At 36.4% G+C, this 22,151-nt stretch overlaps 3 non-coding genes and 1 pseudogene across 3 annotated transcripts; 1 reads left to right on the top strand and 3 right to left on the bottom strand.

Moving 5' to 3' along the window:
- Positions 1-2,829: 2,829 nt before the first annotated feature.
- Positions 2,830-2,902, bottom strand: TRNAR-CCU. Its single transcript has one exon. It is a non-coding gene; the product is annotated as a tRNA-Arg (tRNA).
- A 260-nt stretch (positions 2,903-3,162) lies between these two features.
- Positions 3,163-3,235, top strand: TRNAR-CCU. Its single transcript has one exon. It is a non-coding gene; the product is annotated as a tRNA-Arg (tRNA).
- Positions 3,236-4,996: 1,761 nt separating this feature from the next.
- Positions 4,997-5,069, bottom strand: TRNAR-CCU. Its single transcript has one exon. It is a non-coding gene; the product is annotated as a tRNA-Arg (tRNA).
- A 12,793-nt stretch (positions 5,070-17,862) lies between these two features.
- On the bottom strand, positions 17,863-17,957 carry LOC114032871 (annotated as a pseudogene).
- Between the last annotated feature and the right edge of the window lie 4,194 nt (positions 17,958-22,151).

Raw genomic sequence — 22,151 nt, 5'->3', positions numbered from 1 at the left:
TGTTTAGTTGTGTCTGACTCTTCATGAGCCTATTTGGGATTCTCTTGGCAAAGACACTGGGTGGTTTCCCATTTCCTTCTCCAGCTCATTTTACAGAAGATGCAAACAGGGTTAAGTGATTTGCCCAGGGTCACACAGCTAGTAAGTGTCTGAAGTTGAGTTTAGGTATTCCTGCCTGGAGGCTCAGTGTTCTATTCATTGCCCCATCTTCCTGCCCTAAATCTTATTTAGATTTCTGATAGAGAAAATAACAAGTTGACCCTGGTTCAAATCCCAAAAGCATTTTTGGGGGACCCAGAAAAACATAAGCTCACAGTAAAACATTAAGCTCATCTAATAATGGAAAATAATTGTTGTTATTAAAATGATCTCACAGTAAAATAACAAATAGACCAATCCATAGGTGTTAGAATGATACTTACTATTCAGGTTAATATTACAAGGTAAGAGCTGTCACATGTTTGGACTGATATTCTCTTTCTTGGATGGTATTTAGCTGAAAAATTGTGCATCATATATACACCAGCAGCAGCAGCAGCATTGATATTAAAACTTATGTCCTGGTGTGCTAAACCCTGGGGATTTGAAGAAAGTCAAAAACAGTCCCTGCCCTAGAGAAGGTAGAATGCAAACAACTACTTTATGTACATACAAAATATATAATGTATATATGGCACACATGTACAGACATGACACACATATAGCATATATGTATTTATATGTGTGTGCATATAAATGCATATCTATAGATGCAGATCTAGCAAATTGGAGGTCACCATTTCTTAAAAGAGCGCCAGGCTATCAACAACCGCATTAAAAATACCCCAAATCAGTAATAGTAAGAGGAATGCAAATTAAAACAATTAACACTCTCACAGCCATCAGATTGGCTCAGATGATATAAAAGGAAAAAAAATGGTAATTGTTGGAAGAGCAGTCCCACTAATATATTGTTGATTGAATTGTGAATTGATTCAGCTGGTCTAGAAAACAATTTGGAACTATGTCCTCAAAGTCACTGAACTATATATATATATACCCAAAAGGTCAAAGAAATAGGATCCATACCTACAAAAATATTTGTAGCAACACTTTTTTTGTGCGGCAAAGAATTGGAAACTAAGGTGATTCCTATCAATTGAGAAATGTTTGAACAAATTATGGTATATTAATGTATTGGAATATTATTATGCCATGAGAAAAGAGGTAGATACAGAGAAAATTTGGAAAGTATATGAACTGATGCAGAGTGAAATGAGAAAAACAGATGAACTATTTATACAATGGCTACAGCATTTTAAAGAAAAAGAACTGTGAAAGACTTTGATCAATGCAATATCTAAGCAGGACTAGATAGGATAGGACCCATGATGATGCATGTTTTCCTGCAGAGAAGTGATGGACAGAAATCAGATCTCTCAGAAGGATGAGACAGACATTTTTGTGGCAGCCAATGTGTAGATGTGCTTTATTTAACTCTGTTTTTGTTTGTTTTCTTTTTTATAAATTAGTGGAAGTGAGGGAAGCTAGTGATAGTGATGGGGTAAAAAAGAGGAAAGGATTAATTTAATTTTTTTCATTAAAAAATGCTCATTACAAGATTCATCCTCATTTTATTTATATTTTATAGAATAAGGAATGAAGTCTAATTTGCTAGTGTACAAGGGGATAGCTGACCTGCAAAGAATTAGATGTATGAGAATGGACAGCTAGAAGAATAATATTGTGTCTTACCTATATACAGTAACTAAGAAATATCCTCTGTCTGATTAGCAAATGTTACAAAGCCTGTACTGCCTTATAATTGTCTTGTTTGGGAAATGGCGTTTTAAAAAAGTGCTTGGAAATACAAATTTTCCAAGTATTAATGACAAGGCTATTATAATTACCAAAGGGTTTCAACAACTGTATCAATGGATTATAGTTCAGATTGTAGTTTCAAAATAACAGCTCATCAGCCTCAGAGACAGTTTCCAGGGGTTCTTCATTGCAGCTGCTGCTCTTGTGATGATCGATCTGCTTATTTTTGTCTAATGTAGAGTGAGTTCTTCCAGAAATGGAGATTTCCAACTTAGATGCGAAAGTTAACCAGTAAGAGATGCTAGAGAACAATGAAAATACTCTTGATGTGAATGTGATAAATGTAACCCGATAGTCTTCTTCACATATCTCTTTAATTTGACTTTCTGTTCCCCCTTCTAAAGTATCGAGTTTCTCTGGACATCCTGGATAGTTCTAATTAGATTTTAAACCTCTAGCGCTTTCTTTTAAGTGATCTGGAGCTACATTCTGCATTCAAAGTGGCGGAGAGACTCAGTGCTCAGTTAAGCTTCCAGGAAAGCCTCTGGGACACGCTAGATCCATGCTCCCGATCCGCCATCTCAGACCTCTCATTGAAGCATTTGGAAAACAAAACAAAACAAAACAAAACAAAAAACCTGAAGAGAACAGAAGGAAATTCAGAGGGAGACAAAGACAGGCAGCACAGCTTTGAAGCTAATGCGCTGAATTCATTACATACTTAAAAGAACACAAAGACAAAATGGACGTAACAGATTTGCGGCGTCATATTCACTCCTCTTTTTCTGTTCTTTGTATACGGAAATGTTCATGTATATTGATGTTTATTAAGCCCAGAATAAGAAAAAATTAAAAATCTAAAACTCAAAAAAGAGTACTCTTGTCTATTAACTTCCATTTGCAAGGAACTGAATCAGGAAGTCATATTTAGTAGTGGACTTGACCAAATTTTCACGTAATTTTACAAATTAGTAAACTCAGTATGGATCTGATAGTGACTTCACTAATTCCTCATCTCTGAAAACTTACTACCCCAGGTGGGACTCGAACCCACAATCCCTGGCTTAGGAGGCCAGTGCCTTATCCATTAGGCCACTGGGGCAGTCGTTTAAATAAGTTTACCACACTGTACATGGATCAGAAAACATGGTTTTTCTAGCTCTGATCTATTACTATTTATGGGATGTTGGATAAATTCCTTCTTCTAGGCTGGAGTTTCTTAAATTGTAAAAGGAAAGAATAGGATTAGATGAAGATTTCTATCATTTTTGAATCCTATAGTACATAGAAAACAAAACTAGACAGAACTAGAAAGGAGATAACAGAACTGAATTGAATACTAGATGCCCTAAGGTAATCAAAGCCCCAGTGGCCTAATGGATAAGGCATTGGCCTCCTAAGCCAGGGATTGTGGGTTCAAGTCCCATCTGGGGTGAGTTGTTTTTGACATAGTGTTGAAAGAAAACTTAAAACACATGAACTTTAGAAAACCTACTACTTACATGAGTTTAGACTTGTTATGGATAGAAAGCTGTTTAAAACATGAATAAAACCTCTATATCACTATGTAGGCAAAAACATAATTAGTGCCTCTCATACTTTACCCTTCTTTAAGTAAAAGCTGGGTATTTACTTGGATCTATTTCAGAGAATATACTTGATCAAGAGCAGAAATAGGAAGGATTCGAGATTCTTTGGCATTCAGATTATATGACTCTCCAGTCAGTGCATAAACAGTTATTAAGCGCCTACCGTGTTCCAGGCACTGCGCTAAGCGCTAGAGATACAAAGAAAAGCAAAAGACAGTCTCTGACCTCGACGAGCTTACATTCTAAATGGGAGAGACAACAAGCCAACCCATATGTACAACACAAACTACATACTGGATAAATAGCAAATAATCAACAGAGAGAAAGCACTGGCATCAATAGAAGGTGGGATTTTAGAGGGAACTTGAAGGAAGCCCGGAGGTGGAGATACATTACATCTAAACTGGGTTTAGAACTGCTGCTACTAGCTCTATTTCCTGTCAGTAGGCTAGTGCCAGGAGTGGGGAACCTGCGGCCTTGAGGTCACACGTGGCTTTCTATGTCCTCAAGTGTGGCCCCTTTAACTGAATCCAAACTAGAAGTTCCCTACGCCTACTCTTGTCCTTCAGCCTAGATTACAGCGGTGATTTCTAGTTTACCCCAATTTAGACTGGTTTATTGTTTGAGATCAGCCCCAGGAGAGTTTTTTAAGTTTTTTTCTCCTGGAGCTTTTTTAATTGATTTCTCTTAATTGTCCTCAGGGCCATGACTATATATCCTTTGTTCTGCAGGTAAATTGTCCAGGTAGGTCTGGATCGATCTCTTTCCCTCCCCCCACCCTAGACACTTCCTGCTTGGGGCTGAAGATCCTGAGTGGATCTTGCTGTGTTCTTTTAACAAAACGACATTGGTTAATTCTTCTTCAAACCCTCGTGGCTTTGCTCGAAGGAGCTACTGGAGGGGACACTCACTATCTTGTTACTTCACTCCAAGCAGCTGACCTAATTCACTAATGAAACTAATAATTCTCTCCAGTGATTGAGACTCTTCCTATGGGAGAAAACGAAATGGCTCAGGAAATAAATGGAAATGGAAAATCACCCGTGGTTAGTTTTAATACGTCCATTGTAAAATATCGCTAGCCGATTTGCCCATCTCTCCACAAGTTACTTCAGGACTTAACATCTCTGTGGGCAGTGTGCCTGGTCCACACAAAGGTAACCTTCGCGGCCTCACGTTTATTGGGACCCACCAGTGCCTCTAGGTTACCCTCCACTCTCCTGGAAATTTACTGAAAGCAGCTTCTTCGTGTTGGGCTGCTTTAAGAATTTCATCCTGGAGCTTTGGCAGGCATGTAATGAGCCCCTATGAGCTGATATGCCGGTCATACCAAAACTCTGGGTATCACCAGCTCGTCTTTGCTTTCAGGCTGACTCGAGGATCTATATTTCAGGATCCGCTCTCGTCTGTCAGATTAACGTATTACGTAGTCATTTTGTATACACTACTACGATCTCAGAATGGGCTTTCTAGTCCAAAGCCTAAGCCTTACCAGAAATCCCGAAATCCCTTACTTTTTAAGAATATTCGGTGGCAATTCTAATTGTTCATTGCAGGAAGTGAACACAGTTTGAATCTGGGGATCTTTGTTCTAGTCAAAAACAACTCACCCCAGATGGGACTTGAACCCACAATCCCTGGCTTAGGAGGCCAATGCCTTATCCATTAGGCCACTGGGGCTGCTGTATGCTGTAGGTAGCAGTCAGCCCCACCCTACTGTTTCCTTGCTGGAACTAATTAGCTTTGTTTTCTCCTTAGATGACTTGCTTTCTCAGCCTGAAGAATCAGACATTTGGCTGTCTTTCCCTAACTTCCTCCACAGAATGAGGGTTAAAGCAGGGTTAAAAAAGGATCTTTCAGAGAGATTATAAACAACGTACCGCGTTGGTTGGGTGAAAGCCTAGGCCGCACTTTTCCCCTAGTTTGGCTTGTTCAGAGCCAGAATGTAGCCATTAATTGTGCGTTCTTAGTATTTTAGAAACGGGTTATTCCTCTCCCTGAGTCTCACAAAATACCGTAACGCGCTTTCCCACCAGACATTATGCAGATTCCCACCCCAATTCCACTGTACGGCGGCTGATACAAGGCAGCGGTTCCCAAAGGGTGTACGCAGTGTTGTAAGAAATTTACGCATTTGTAAGTGCTTGCGCCGTCTACAGCGAATTGTGTGGAATCCATGTCTTCGAGCCTATGCTCATGCGCATGAGCAAGCCTCCCGCCTGTCGTGAGAAGAACACTGAAAAGATATTGTCCCCCAGAGCCACTGCTCTAAGGGTGTCGGATGCTTATTCCCTTGCATCCTCGAGGGACTGCCAACATTTCGGTCTGGAGTTCCTAAGAGAAAGGAGTCTTACTGTAAAGCCCATCAACTGTCCTTCCTTCCTCTTCTACAGTCTCAAAATTGGGAAAGGACTTCTACGAATGAACGTAGTGGAAGGAAGAATGCAATTTTCTTCGCCCCCAAGAGTTTGCTTTTGGTCCTGAAGGTGGGGATCTGCTCCCTGTCTCCTGCACACAGTGCACGGAGTTGTTGCTCTATGCTGCAGAGGTGGTTCTGTGGCGCTCGCTGTCATAAAAAGAGGAAAAGTGGACCAGGAAGGGTGGACCCGGAAGGGGGCGGGGTCGGTCCCTTGGAGTAGTGACTGTAATGAGCTTTGCAGCTGTGTGAAGGAGAGACTATGAATGGAAGATGGAATTGAGGGAGAGGGCAAGTGAGAGCAATCTATCCTCTTAAGTCTGGAAAAACCGTCTCTCCACGTTTGTGTGTCATTCTAAATTTCCCCTTTTGAACAGATTCCTTTTAATTTCCTCTGATGCCTTACATTTTGGGTAACCGAAGCTTATTTCTTTTGAGAGAGAAAAGCCTTCTCCCAAATAGGTTAAGGTTTTAAATACAGTAATTTCATCTAACTTTTTCCAGTGTATTTTACTTTTTCCCCCTTCAAAGACGTTTAGTTTTAAGGGTTTGAAATACATTCAGGTGAGACCTATATTCACACCAATATGATAGTTCTGTGAGTGGCAAGCATGGCTGCATTGGCTGTAGTGCCAGCCTTTGAGTCAGAAGTAAGTATGTCAAGCCTGTCTCTGACAAACACTGGATGTGGGGACACCAACTCGAAATTCACTAAATATTCCCGATTATGCTGCAGCCCCCCTTCTCTCCAGCAACGCAAAGATTGTTACAGAAAGTTGCCTGTGTGCATTAGCAAAATAAACCACCAATAAAAAAGCTCCCAAACCAAAGCTAATTAACAAACCAACCAACCAGACAAAAAACCCCTAGTAGTGCTGTGCCTGGTTTGGTCCCAGAAATTCTGGAGATTCTGTATAAAGTCTCAATGGCTTTGAGAACTTACTTGATTCTTGCGAGTAGTATTAAAAAAATGAATTGAAATCTCAATTTCTCACACATTTTGCACTGGTTTCTCTGAAATGTTTGTTTGTTATTACTGGCTGAAGAACAGGTGGAATTTCTTATATGCACTGTAATTAGAGGTGCATTCCTCCCCAGAGAGACAGGGGGAAAAACTTTGACTTCAGAGTCAAAGGACTTCTAACCTTTAGTTAGGCTCTATAGTGTATCTATAGTGTATCTATAGTATATCTATAGGTGTATCTATAGTATAATTGAATCCTACAGACATGGGCCCCTCCAATATTTTAATATATTCTTAAAATTTTGGGCTGAGGACTAAACTATGTTTGGAAGGAACAATAGTACTATTTTCTCTTAAGAAGGGAAGATTTAGGGGCAGCTAGGTGGTGCAGTGGATAGCGTACCAGTCATGGAGTCAGCAGGACCTGAGTTCAAATTTGACCTCCCACAGGTGACCCTGGGCAAGTCACTTAACCCCATTGCCTAGCCAAAAAGAAAAGGGTGAATCTGCTTCATTTTATATGTGTATACATTATTTATATGTATATACATGAAGTTATACCTCTACATACATTTATGTACACATATGCATATATTACTATATTGCATAAATGCTTGTTTATATGCATATATATAGACTTATATGGATGCTAAAATCAACTTAGTTAATTTATTGATTCCTCCCATTTTACTTCCTCCCCTTCCCCCAACAAACAAATACACACACCATAAACAGTAGCACTGGGTTATCACAAATTGCATAGTTATACATCCATACATAAAATAAATATGTAATGATATTTTACTCCTTTGTCTTGACTAGATAAGAAGATTTTTTAACTGAATTAAACACTGAGAGATGACTATGAACAGGTCTGTGTAGCTCCTTGAATCAATCAAAAGCAAGTGAGAGACTAGGTCATACGCTAAACAATTTGTGAAAAAAAAAAAAAAGAAGAGATATCAGAAGTGGGGGGGTGGTGGTGGAGAGGTGGAGGAAGACATTCTGAGCATTTGGATTTGGGAGGTTGGATTAAACATGAAGCACAAGAAAGACTGAGCTGTGGTAGAGAAGGGAAATATGTAGAGAGATGCTGGCATCTATAGGCATCTCAGAGAGGAGGATTTAGGCTGAGGGAATTCTTAAGAAAAAGCCAGCTTTTTGGTCACCTTATCCTTCTAATGCCTGTTTATCAATAGACACTAACTGTGGATACAATCTGCTGTTTTGCTACCCAAATGTTTCCAGTAAACTGAATTTTGCCTCAACCATAAAGAAGCCAGGCAAGGATTAACTTGAGATAGATATAAATGTGTGGTTAGGCTGAGAACCTAACCTTTATGTAGGTGTTAAGAATTTTCCTAATAACGGGCTTGTGTGATTGTGTCCCAACTTAGACTTTTAAATTTAAAGTAAATTCCCTAAAGTCAAACAGAAAGGAACCAAGTGGACCTTAGGGGCCATCATATTGCCCTGGAGGCTTAAAATGAGCTAATTATTTTAAGAAGGTATTACATATATAGGGACTCTAAAGTTTTTCAATCAATCAATCAAAATTTATTAAGTGCCTACTATGTGCCAGGCACTGTGCTAAGCTGGGGATACCAAAAAACAAACAAATTAACAAAAAACAGTTCTTGAACTCGAGCTTAAAATCTAATTGGGGAGACAACATGTAAATATATGTATATACATATATATATTATATATATATATACATATACACACACAAAACAAGCAATATACATATACAGGATAAATAGGAAATAATTAATAGAGGGAAGGCACTAGAATTAAGAGACTTCCAGTAAAAAGAAGGCATTTTAGTTGGGACTTAAAAGGAAGCTAGGGAGGTCAGTAGGTACAGTGGAGGAGGAAGAGCATTCAAGGCATGGGACACAGCCAGAAAGAATGCCTGGAGCAGAGAGATACAGTGTCTTATTTTTGGATCTCCTGAAGGCCAGTGTCACTGGATCAAAGAGTGTGTGTTGGAGAATATGGCATCAAAAGATCAGAAAAAACAGGAGGGGACTAGGTTATGAAAGACTTTGAATGGCAAACAAAGCTTTTTGTTTGATACTGGATGGCAATAGACACTGAGGTAATGTGTGTGTGTGTGTGGGGGGGGGTGGAATTAAGGCTTGAATGCATAATTTGGAGCACTAAGGAATAGTGGTCAGAAGGTAAGCTTAAACCTAGAAATTATTTCCTCTGGACTAACAATATTTAGAGGGGGTAAATAGATATGATTATAGCCTGGCATCTTTCTCTGAGGTGAGCAGAGTGGCCAATTTCTTGGACCATTCTCCTGTCTTCCCTCCTGTAAGGAAACCAAGTCTTCCTTGGACAAAAGTGGGTGAAGAAACTAGAGCAGGGGTGGGGAAACTGCAGCCTCAATGCCACATGTAGCCTTCTAGGTCCTTGGGTGCGGCCTTTTGACTGAGTCCAAGCTTTACAGAACAAATCGTTTTATTAAGGGGATTTGTTCTGTGAAGTTTGAATTCAGTCAAAGGGCCACACTTGAGGACTTAGAAGTCTACATGTGGCCTTGAGGCCGCAGGTTCCCTACCTCTGGACTAGAGACATCTATTCATGCTTCCTTGTGAGCCACAGCTAGACAGACCCATAAAGACACACATAAACTACATGGACAACACACACACATATACACACACACGCACACACACACACATATGCATCCTACCTCTTACATAACAGTTAATTGACTTTTATGATGGAACTGGTGGTTAAATGGAACTGGGGGCTAATTACTGACACCTGTCAATGGATGAAGCGAGAGGAACATATCTGAAGAAATCTAGAATGGTAATGGAGACATCAACAAATCCCTCAGGATACCCTAGAACACTGACAGACAGAAATAGCCAGGCTGGTTTCAGAGGAATGATCCACAGCATATTTATGATAAGACTAAGAAGTTTCAAAAACAAAATAAAGGCATTTGAAGTTTTGTGTCAAAAAAATAAAATGAATAAGTCATATAAAAGTCTACTGATTTGTTGGAGAAGGAAATGTTAGACTGCTCCAATATCTTTGCTAAGAAAACCTCATATGGGGTCACAAAGAGTTGGACATGACTCAACAACAAAAACAACTGATTTGTAATGATATAAAAATATCAGGCCTAAGTGTAAAGGTGGGCTTTTCAACTAGGAAAATGAGGAAATGTGTTTTCTAATTGTTTTCTTTTCAGATAGAAATGGACATGTTATCCTGCCTAATGCCCATTATCTTTGATTGAAAATAACTCTTCTTCACTCCTACCCAGCTTTCTTTTCCTATTTCAGAACAAAGTAAACTACTGATTCTGAAAGTGATTGCTGCTGAATCCTAGACACGGATACACATTTCTATTAGTTTTTGTCTATCTCTGGTTCTTTTGCTATACTGATTTTTCCCCTATTCTCTCTTATATGAATTATACTCCCAATAGTAGATTAATACAAGTTATGTAGATATTAAGGCACATAGCTCTTCATATAAATAATAAAAATGGCTTTTACAGAAAATGGTTGTTTTTTTTTCATGACTATGGAACCCATCATCCAGCTTGTAAATGTGTGCCCTTGGTCACAAGTTGACAAGTCTGAACAAATACAAGATGGGGAAGATGGAGCGTATGTAAATATGATAGGAAAGGACTTGAGATTCTACCGAACAGAAGGATGTGGATACCTTTGTAGATGATCCTTTCTCTCTCTCATTCATTCTTTATTCTCCCTCCAAATTATTTTTCATAATTAAATGGGATCCATGAGGTTATATATGTGGATATTCCCTTCACTGAGGTAGATCACAATCCAATCATGTCTTCTCATTGTGGACAATTCTGGTTTATATCATTTCATGAATCTTCCATAAAGGAGCTATACAATATACGGGTAAACCATCTTAGCAGACAGGCTAAATCAGGTGGAGGATAACCAAGAAGCCTCAAACCTGTTGGTAAGTTAGGGGGACATCTACATCATGCATGTGAAAACTGCTGGTGGAATGGGTAGATGAGAGCAATTTGTTCCAATGGCCATAAAGAGAGCTGAAGCGGGCACTGTGGAACACTTAGAGTTTGGTCAGGCATCAAAGTCAAGACATCACTTGTGATGTCATTGGTCCTTCTTGAAAACAAAAGACCAAAAACAACACACATAAATATATACACACTCACAGATTTTGGGTAAAACATTAGACTAGAGACAAAAGTTCTAGAGAAGCCAAGGTGGTTATGATGAGCCAATGAATATGAGAATGGGGAGCCTAATCCTGGAGGCGAGATCAACGAAATGTTCCTTGGCAGTAAATTTGGCATACAACTACATGTCTGGTCTATAGAAGAGGGACTGGTATAGTTTAGCACTGGGGCCTCAGCTGACTGATCTCTAGATTCTATGCTAAACTTAGAATCACAGAATCAGAAATTTTAAACCTGTAAGAGACCTTGGCTATTATTTAGTCCAATCTCATTTTATCAAAGAATAATCTCATGAAGTAATAATATCATTCTTTAAGTCACTGATGAAAAATTTCTTTAGTTCTATGTGGGTTAATCATTTTATTTCTAGTCCATTTATGCAGTCTCATACCCAACAGACAAATCTCCTATGACAAGCACATGGTACAAAAGGAAGAACATAATATTAGGACCTATATGAACTTGGGTAAGTTACTTCACCTCGTTGGGACTCACTTTCTTCATCTGTAAAATGCTAGAATTGGAAAGATGATCTCTAAGGTCCTTCTAGCTCTAAATGCAAAGGAGATACCTAAACCCTAGAGATACAAAACATGAGAAAGAAAACTACAGATTCCTACATTAATGCAAAAATTTGAAATAAAATATTAGCAAGTAGGCTACAATAACATGTTAGAAAGATTATGCATTATGACTAGTTTGGGTTTATATCAGGTATTTAAGGTTGATTCAATATAAGGGAGATTCTAATAAAATAATCTATGCTAACATAAATAAAAATCATATGATTATGTCAATAAATGCTGAAAAAGTCTTTGACAGGATGTAACATTTTCATTAAGACTCTAGAAATAATGTAATTAATTGGACCTTTCTTTAATGTAGTAAATTGCATTTATCTAAATCAAGAGGAAAAAAAGCATCATGTGTATTAGAGAAAAGTTAGAGGCTTTTCCAATCAGATCAGGGGTAAAACAAGAATGTCCATTATCACAATTACTATTTAACACAGTGTTAGAAATGTTTACTATAGTATCATGACATGAAAAAGATATTGGGGTAATATGCAAAAGCATAGAGAAAACAAAATTATCACTTTTTGTAGTTGATGTGATGGTATACTTAGAAAACCCTAGAAAGTCAACTAAAAATCGAAATAATTTCAGCAAAGTTGTAGGATTTAGGGCATATAAATCATTAACACTTTTGATGTATGTGTGTATGCAGGTACATATTTCTCTCAACACCTATCAAAAAGAACTAGAAAGAGAAATTCCATTACAAATAACCAAAGAAATTATAAAATACTTGAGAGTCTATCTTTCTTGGTTTTTTTTTCTGAGTCTATCTTTCAAGAGTCATTCAAGACTATATGAATGTTACTATAAAGCAATCTTTTCAGAAATAAAGACAGGCCTGGATAATTGGACAAATGTTAATTTCTTGTGGATAGGTTCAGCCATTCTAATAAAAATACTATGAAAATTAATTTACTTATTCAGTGCTACACCAATCAAATTTCCAGAAGAATATTTTATAGAGCTGGAAAAAATAATAATGAAATTCATATGGAGAAGAATGAAAGGCAAGAATCTCAAGGGTAACAATAGAAAAAAATGGAAAAGAACCTGGTTTATCAGTACCAGATTTTAAATTGTACCACAAAACAGTAATCGTTAAAATGATTTGGTGCTGCTTAAAAAACAAATTAGATGATTGTAACAGATTATTCAACATAGAGAAACAAAAAAACAAAAAACACAGGAACAAATGTTTGACAAACCCAAAGACCTCAATTCCTGGGGAAACGCTCTCTATTTGACAAAAACTGCTGGAAAATTGTATTTTATTTTGGCAGAAAGTAGGTTTAGACCCGCATCTCACACTATACACCAAGATAAGCACCAAATGGATACAAGACTGAGCTATAAAAACTTACATCATAAATAAATTAGAAGAGCAAGGAAGAAATTGCCTTTCAGATCTATGGATGGGGAAGAATTCATGACTAAACAAGTGATAGATAAAATAGACAATTTTGATTATAAAAAATTTTTAAAGTTTTTATGTAAACAAATTAAGTATAGTTGAAATGATGAGGTAACTGGGGGGGGAAATCTTTATAACAAGTTTTGCTGATAAAGGTCTTTTTTTTCTTTTTGTTTTTTTGGTAAGGCAATGGGATTTAGTGACTTCCCCAAGGTCACACATCTAGTTAAGTGTCAAGTGTTTGAGGTCACATTTGAACTTGGGTCCTCCTGACCCCAAGGTGGGAGCTCTATCCACTGCACCGCCTAGCTTCGCCTTAAAGGTCTTGTTTCCAAGATGTACAATATAAGGAATGGATTCATATTTATAAGACTAAGTAGCCATTCCCCAATAGATACAAAATTAAAGGATATGAAGAGGCAGTTTTCAAAGGAGGAAATTCAAGGTATCAAAAATGTATGAAAAATGCTCTAAATTATTAATAATTAGAAAAATTCAAATGAAAGCAGTTCTAAGATTCTATCTTCTGTCTATCAGACTGGAAAAGATGAAGAAAGAAGAAAATGACAGATGTTGGAAGGGCACTAGTGAACCATTGGTGGAGCTACGAATTGGTCCAGTCATTCTGGAAAGTAATTTAGATCAATGCCCAGAAAGTTACCAAACTATACACACCCTTGTATCTAACAGTACCGCTCACTACTATTACAGTACCCCAAAGAAATCAAAGAAAGAAGAAAATGACCTATATGTACAAAAGCAGTTAGAGAAACTCTTTTCATGGTAGCCAAGAATGGGAAACCAAAAGGTTGTCTTCCTATACCACAAGGGTATAGCTAAACCAGTTGTAATATAAGAATGAAATGGAGTATTATTGTGCCATAAGAAATGATGAAATGAACATTCTTCAGGAAAAAACTAGGAAGACCTTTATGAACCCACGTAAAATGATCTGAACTAGAAGAACAATTTGTACAATGGTAACATTATAGAGAAAAAGAGCTTTGAAAGACTTTAAAACTCTGATTAACACAGTGATAAATCACAAGACCAAAAGAATGAAAATGAAACATAACACTCATCTTCTGACAAAAAAGATGGATTTTTAATGCAAAACAAGACATATATTTTAAACATGACCAATGTGGGAAATTGTTTTGCTGGACTACATAGTTATGTATTGAGAGATTTGTTTTTCTTTTAATTTGCTCAATGTGGGTTATAGGAGGAAAGGGTAGTGGGAAGAATAGATTAACTAAAATACTAAAAATAAAAAAAAATAAACTATTAAAAATCATAGGGAGTCACAACTCAGTAAATATAGGTGGCTAAACTCTATTTTCTTGTGTTGTTGATAAATATTAGGTGGTATAGCAGATAGCTTATAAGACTCAGAGTCAGGAAGATATGAATTCAAATCTTACCTTACTTACCAACTGTATGATCCTGGGCAAATCACTTAAGGTTTATGTGCCTTACTTTCATCATCTGTAAAATGGGAATAATATGTACACCTACTTCATGTAGTTGTTTTGAAAATCGTATATAAAATATATATATGTTAACACATATGAAGTGCTTTGTATCTTTAAGATACAAATGATATAAATACTTAGTTATATATATGTATATATATATCATGATCTAAATACTTATTTTTAACTTTTTAAATTTTACTTAGTTATACATATATTTATTTACTTAGTTATATATAGTATATATATATATATATCATGATATAAATACTTATTTTTATGTGCCATGGGACATACCATAAACCTTGTTAATTGAAAATTTCATGCAGTAAGTTTAAAGACTACCTAGGACAAAACAACAACAACAACAAAACAACCCATAAATGATCATTTGACTGACACCCGTCTCATGCAATTTTCCCTCTTCCTCACAAACAAATGATATATGAGTTCAACAGAATAATTTCCATATTCTTTGATAATAGCAGGTTCAGAGATAAACAATACTTTATAAAAGAAGATACACACAGGGATGGGACAGTTTCATTTCTTAATAACTGAGGAGTTTGAGAGGTAAAAGCAATTGATTTTGGACAAAGAAGAATTATAAGCCTTGAAGCAGATAAGAGAGAGAAGAAAACTTTGTTGAATGAAAAGAAATTGACCAAGTTGTGCTATAGCACATGTGAATGGAAAAAATATTGAGTTGTTCTTTACAGGAGTCTGGTTATGCTGTAAGGTTTGACAAATACAACATGGACCCCCAAAAGGACACTGAGGTTTGAATATTACTAATTAATCCATGTGAGGTTCTATAGATGACCTTTCTCAAGATGTCTCTATCCAAGTGCACACTGATATCATGTCAGGTATTAAGTCCCATTTTAGATTCTTAGCTAATATACAAATAAACGAAAGGGATTTTTGAAATTAGGATCAAATCATTAGGAGTTATGATTATCTGGGCAGATTTGACCTTAGTAAGTTCCTTTTTCTTACCTTTGTAGGGAAATGAACATCTTCAACATAAGTGAATTTCTAAATTCTTGGATGCAACCTCAATTCTTTTGCTCTTTGAAATATAATGTTCCAAGACTTGTGGTCTTTTAGAGTAGAAGCTGCTAGGTCTTGTGGAAATCCTGACTGTGTTTTTGTAGTATTTAAGTTGTTTTTTTCTTGTTGCTTGCAATATTTTCTCCTTAACCTTGGAGTTTTGAAAATCTGGCTATGACATTCCTATAAGTTTTCCTCCTGGGATCTCCTTTAGGTGGCAAATGGTAGATTTTTTTTCTATTTCCACTTTACCCTCTTGTTTTAGAACTTCAGAGCAATTTTCCTTAATAATTTCTTGTAATATTGTATCCAGGTTCCTTTTTTTTTATCATAACTTTCATGTGGGATGACAATTCTTATATTGTCTCTCCTCAATCTGTTCTTCAGATTAGTTTTTTTTTACATGAGATATTTCAGATTCTCTTCTATGTTTTCTAGTTTTATTTTTTCTTGATGTCTTATGATGTCATTCAGTACCTCTTGCCCAATTCTAGTTTTCAAGGAGTTATTTTCTTCCCTAAGATTTTGTATCTCTTTTTCCAATTGGTTAACTATTTTTTCATAATTTTCTTATATTCCTGTTATTTTTTCCCTTAATTTTTCCTTGAACTCTTTTATTTAATTTTTCAATTCCTTTTTAAGTTCTTCCAAGAAGTCTTTTTGGGCTTATGACCGTTTGATATTACTCTTTGGGGTAGGAGTGACTTTTTTTTTTAAACCTCACGATCTTGCTCTGGATATGAGCCCACATCATCTTTTACAGCAAAGTAGCTATCTATGGTCAGGTTCCTTTTACTTTGCTTACTCATTTTTATTTTTATTTTGTCTAGTTTTATTTTTAGAATCTTATTATAATTATTATTATTTTAATCAAGTTTTGAGCCCAAATTGTGAGTAATGTTGCCCTAGGGCTCTAGGGCTCTTTAATGTTTTTTTCTGAATTCTGTCCCAAGGACTCATAAAAACATTCATTTAAAAAAATTTGAATTCCAAATTCTCTCCCTCTCTTCTTCCCCTTACCCATCTTTGAGAAGGTAAGCAATTTACTATTGATTATACATGTGCTGTCATGCCAAACATATATCCATATTAGTCATGTTACAAAAAAAACCCCAAGAAAAATAAAGAAAGTAAAAAAATATTCTTTGATCTACATTCAGACTCTATCAGTTCTTTCTCTGGAGGTGGATAGCATCTTTCATCATGGGTCCTTTGGTATTGTCTGGATCAGTGTCTTGATCAGAGTAGCTAGGTCTTTCACATTTGATCATTCTGATGGTATTGTTGTTACTGTGTACCATATCCTCCTGGTTCTGCTGACTTTACTTTGAATCAATTTATATGTCTTCCCATGTTTTTCTGAAACCATCTTGCTCATCATTTCTTGCAGCACAATAGTACTCCATCACAATAATATACTACAGCTTGTTCAGCTGTTCCCCAATTGATGGGTATCTATTCAATTTCCAATTCTTTACTACCACAAAAAGAGTTGCTATAAATATTTTTGTACATATAGGTGCTTTTCCTTTTTCTTTAATCTCTTTGGGGTATGGGGGTCAAAAGGTACACACAGTTTTATAGCCTTTTTGGCATAGTTCCAGATTGGTTTCCAGAGTACTTCTTATCAGTTCACAACTCCACCAGTAGTGCATTAGTGTCCCAATTTTTCCACATCCTCTCCAACAATTGTCACTTTCCTTTTCTGTCACATTAGCCAATATGATAGGTGTGAGGTAGTAACTCAGAGTTGCTTTAATTTGTATTTTGCTAATTAATGGTGATTTAGAGTATTTTTTTTATATGACTATAGAAAACTTTGATTTCTTCTTCTGAAAACTGCCTATTTGTATCTTTTGACAATTTGTCAATTGGGGAATGACTCATATTCTTATAAATTTGACTCAGTTTGCTATACATTTGAGAAATGAGGACTTTATCAGAGAGTCACATTGTAAATTCCCTACCTACCTAATCCCCAGTTTCATGCTTTCCTTCTAATCTTGGCTGCATTGTTTTTGTTTGTGCAAAACCTTTTTAATTCAATGTAATCAAAAATATCCATTTTCTTCCCATAATGCTATATTGTTTGGTAATAAATTATTCTTTCATCCATAGTTCTAACAGGTAAAATTTTCCATGCCCCCCTTATGATTCCATGCTTATGATATCACCCTTTATGTCTAAATCAGGTATCCATTTTGACCTTATCCTGGTATACAATGCGAGATGTTGGCTTCTACCTAGTTTCTTTTCAGTTTTCCCAGAAACTTTTGTCAAATAGTGAATTCTTGTCCCAAAAGTTTGGATCTTTATGTTTATGAAACACTAGATTACTACAGTCATTTACTATTGTGTATTATGTTAAAAATATGGAGCTCTTCCTGAATTTGCACAGGGACCATGCTAATATTCTCTATATTGTTCTCATTTTTATTATGTGTGCTGCCTAAGCAAACACAGCTCTTTGCCCTCTTAAAAATTGTTGAGGGACCTCCCTTAAGAGATTTTAATTATGTGCATTGTGTATATATATCTATATCTATATCTATATATATATATATACACATATATATATACATAATGTTAGAAATTAAAATGTCAGTACTATTATGAAAATAGTTTTTACTTATAGTTCTCCTGTAAGGGTCTGGGGGACCCCCAGAAGTCCCTGGACCACACTTTTAGAATTGCTGCTCTAATAGAACTTTTTGTTGTTGCTGGAATATATTGTGGGCCTACTGCATGAGGTACACAGTGACAAGGTCTACAAGTGGCAAGAGGGGATAAAGTAAGAAAGAAGAAAAGATAAGTGGTAAGTAGATTTCAAGGTCATGCTGATCTGAGGATGCTGAGGGCAATAGGAAGAAATAAAGAAGACACAATAATCCTTGGATCAATGAATGGATTAAAAGGGGCCACCAGAAGATGGTTATTGTTACAATAATCTATGAAATTTATTGTATTATTATACTCAAAAGTTAGCATGGCCTAGTGAATAGAGAAGCTTTACAGGTCACAGTGACATGAGAAATTTGAGGAGGGAGGAACCATTTCTGGGAGGAGAAATCAAGAAAAAATCTTATGGAAAAGGTCTCAACTGGGCCTTAAAAATAAAACTATTTATTTATTTTCACATGTATTTATAATCTGTCCCTCCCACTTCATTCTCTCATCCCATTCAACAACAACAAGAAACCCCAAAACAAAACCCTTGTCATAAACATGCATAATCCAGCAAAACAAAGTCATTCATTGATCATGCCATCAAATATATGTCTTTTTCCTTTATAAGTTTATCACCTCTCCAGGTGTATTTTATCTTCAGTCATTTGGATTCATGGTTTATCATTGCATTGATCAGAATTCTAAAGAATTTCAAAGTTGTTTTCCTCTACAATGTTGCCATTGTTGACATGTTTTTCTCTTAGCTCTGCTCACTTTATTCTGCATCAATTCATAGAATTCTCCCCATTTCCCCTGAAACTATCAATTTTGTCATTGCTTATGGTATAATAATATTCCATTACATTTATACATCATAATTTGTTTAAGCATTTCCCAATAAGATGAGAATTTTTAACAGGTAGAGCTGTATTTGAAGTTGTTCAAGGGAAAGGGATTGCTCTGTGTAAATGCTCAGAAATTAGAGAGGACAGGATGAGATAAGGGAAGAGTAAGTCAAATTTGTCAGGACTACAGAGTGTGTGAAGGGGAATAAAGTAAATTAGGACTGGAAACCATATTGTTGATGCTTTTCAATGAAAGCTAAACAGCTTTTATTGTATTATATAGACAATAGAGAGCTACTAAAGGATTTTGTGGAGGACAATGATATGATCAGATGTATATATTAGTAGGACAAAACAGATAATCATATGAAAAACCAATTGGGAATAATACAAATTAGCTTAAGTATCAATCAACAATTAGTCAATGCACTTAATCAATAGGATATAACCAAGTAAAAGCTAAAGGTAGAGAGAAAATAAAAGCAGGGGATTATTTCAATTAGGCAGCTAAGTTGCACAGTGAATAGAGTGCTGGGCTTGGAGCCAGGAAAACCTGAGTTTGAATGTGACCTCAGACACTTACTAGCTATGTGACCTGGGTAACTCATATTACCTCAGTTTTCCAATTCGTAAAATATGGATGACAATGGCACCTACCTCGCAGCATTGTTGTGAGAATCAAATGAGATAATATATGTGAAAGGCTTAAAACAGTATCTGACACACAGTAGGCACTACATAATTGCTTATTTCTTTCCTTCCCTCTCCCCCACCTCCCCAATCAAGGTAGAAGGCAAGAAAGCCTAAATTAGGACAGTAAAAGTGGGATCAGAAAGTAGAAGGATGCTAGAGGTATTGCAGAGTAAAAATCAACAGGACTTGGCAAATTGATTGAATATGGGGAGTAAGGAGAGAAGGAATGTTTAAAGACAGAATTGAAGCTTCAATCCTGAGTAATTGGGAAGATGGTAATGGCATCAATGCATATAGAGAAATCTGGAATAGGGGTTAGTTATTTTGGAGGGGGAGGGAATGATTATGAGTCCAATTTGAGACATGCTGAGTTTGAGGTATTACTGAGATATGCAGGTATAGATGACCCATTAGCTGGTGAAAATGTGGGATTGGTGCCCAAGGGAGAGATCAGAGCTGGAGACAGAGATTTGAAAATTGTTCTTATAGATGTGACAATTAAAGAGGGCACCTACCTCATAAGTTCCTTGTGAGTCTCAAAAGAGATAATTTATGTAAAGTGTTTCAAAAATTTTAATGATTTTGTTAAATTGATCTGTGAATTGTTAAACAGAAGAAACCCCAGGCCCAAGGGAAAACTGAAATGAACCAGAGTCCAATCACAGTTTACACAGATTATAAATGCATTTATTGCCTGAGAAAAGGGTTTCAAGCTAGAACAATGTCTGTTCTGACATTTTCAAAGTCCAGTTGGAAAGAATGAGATATTTATAGTTTTCAAAGAAAGGGAGGCAGGGAATTTGGGCAGAAAGGCGGGAAATAGTCCTCATTCCCAAGGAAGGGGAGATCCAAGAGGGAGAGTAAGGAATTCCAGATATCAGATTTGATACACAAATCAGCCTGACCCTTCAGGGATTGAGCACAAACAATAAGATAAGGGGATATAAAACAGGGAGTCTCTCCAGACAAGTATGTTTCTTGAAAATCCATAAACCATCAAATAGCTCAGGTCTATTTCTAAGCTAGTATGAGCTTAATTGGCTTCAGAGTTGCTGATTTTCTGCACATTCAGCTAGATTCATTGTTGGTCATCAGAAAGGATTGTTGGTATGTCAAGCTAATACAACCATTCCTCATACAGTTCTGCTGGTTACTTAGATAATTGTGGGGGCAAGGGGCTCAAACAAATTAAGGTATCCATTTTCACAATCTATAAATAAGGATAAGGATTGGACTTGTGATTTTATTGATGTATTAACTTATCACAGATCAGCACCTTCTCTTCTACTTAGAGCCTTAAACAGTTGCCTAAGGCACTGAGAGGTTAAGTGACTTGCTCAGGGTTACACAGTCATTACCTGTTAGAGATAGAAATTGAACCAGAGTTCTCTCAGCTCTGAGGAGGGCTCAGAAACCTCCTTCCACTTGCTAAATACATTATCAGCTATTATCGTTTTGATGATGATGATGATGATGATGATGATGATGATGAGAACGATGACATTACTAAGGGTGAATGTAGAAAAATAACACAACTGAGGAAAGAGCCTTGGGAGACTTCCATGACTTGGGGGTCAGAAGTAGAGGAGGAGTTAGAGAAGGTCTGTTTGTTGAAGTAGGAAGAGAACAAGGAGAGAACAGCATCTTAAAAGTCAAAGGACCTAATGTGCTATGTGAGGAAATCTCAATGGAACTGAAGGAGATAAAAAGTCAGAAAAAGCAATTGAACCTGAACTTCCTATATACAGGATAATTATGTGATGGAGGCAGCACAATTCTAAAATGCTCATGGATTGACTTTCAGGGTATTTCAAAGAGAGTAAGATTCTAAAAGAATGGAAAAGATCATAAATAGGATTAATATTTTTTAAAAAAATGTGTCCAAGAAGATATCAGAAACTCCTGATCTATATGCTTACATTCTCATATCTGTGCATTTTAATGAGTCTTTTAATGTCTGTGAATTAAGTGATATCAGAAATATGCAAATTTTTGTAGAACATTTTCTATATCACACTACATCTGGACAGTTACACACTTTACTGAGAAATGGGGTGATTATTATATGTATTTTGCTTTTGATTAGAATAAATAGCCTCAGTAAAACAAAATATAGCCTTTGGACCTCTCCTCAAACCAAGTGTTTTCCATGCATATGTTGAGGTAAGACAATATTTTTAATAGATGCCATCTTCATTGCTTTGTTCAATGATGTTCTAGTCCTTTTCTCTGATCTTACTTCCAATTTACCCTGTATTCATCTAGCATATTTATAGTTATTAGCATATTGTCTCCCCCATAAAAATTGTGTCAAAACAAACTTTTTACATCTTCCTGATTCACTATCTCCCCTTAGCAGATTTTCCAGATGTTTTATCCCATTCCCAAGTAATCCTATTCCAGATTACCCCCTCTATTGTCCCTCCTAGTTGCTTCCTACTGTCTGCAAA

Source organism: Vombatus ursinus, unplaced genomic scaffold (assembly GCF_900497805.2).
Source record: "Vombatus ursinus unplaced genomic scaffold, bare-nosed wombat genome assembly UNPS02005659.1, whole genome shotgun sequence".
NCBI classification, from domain to species: domain Eukaryota; kingdom Metazoa; phylum Chordata; class Mammalia; order Diprotodontia; family Vombatidae; genus Vombatus; species Vombatus ursinus.
This window is presented reverse-complemented; position numbering and strand designations above follow the sequence as displayed.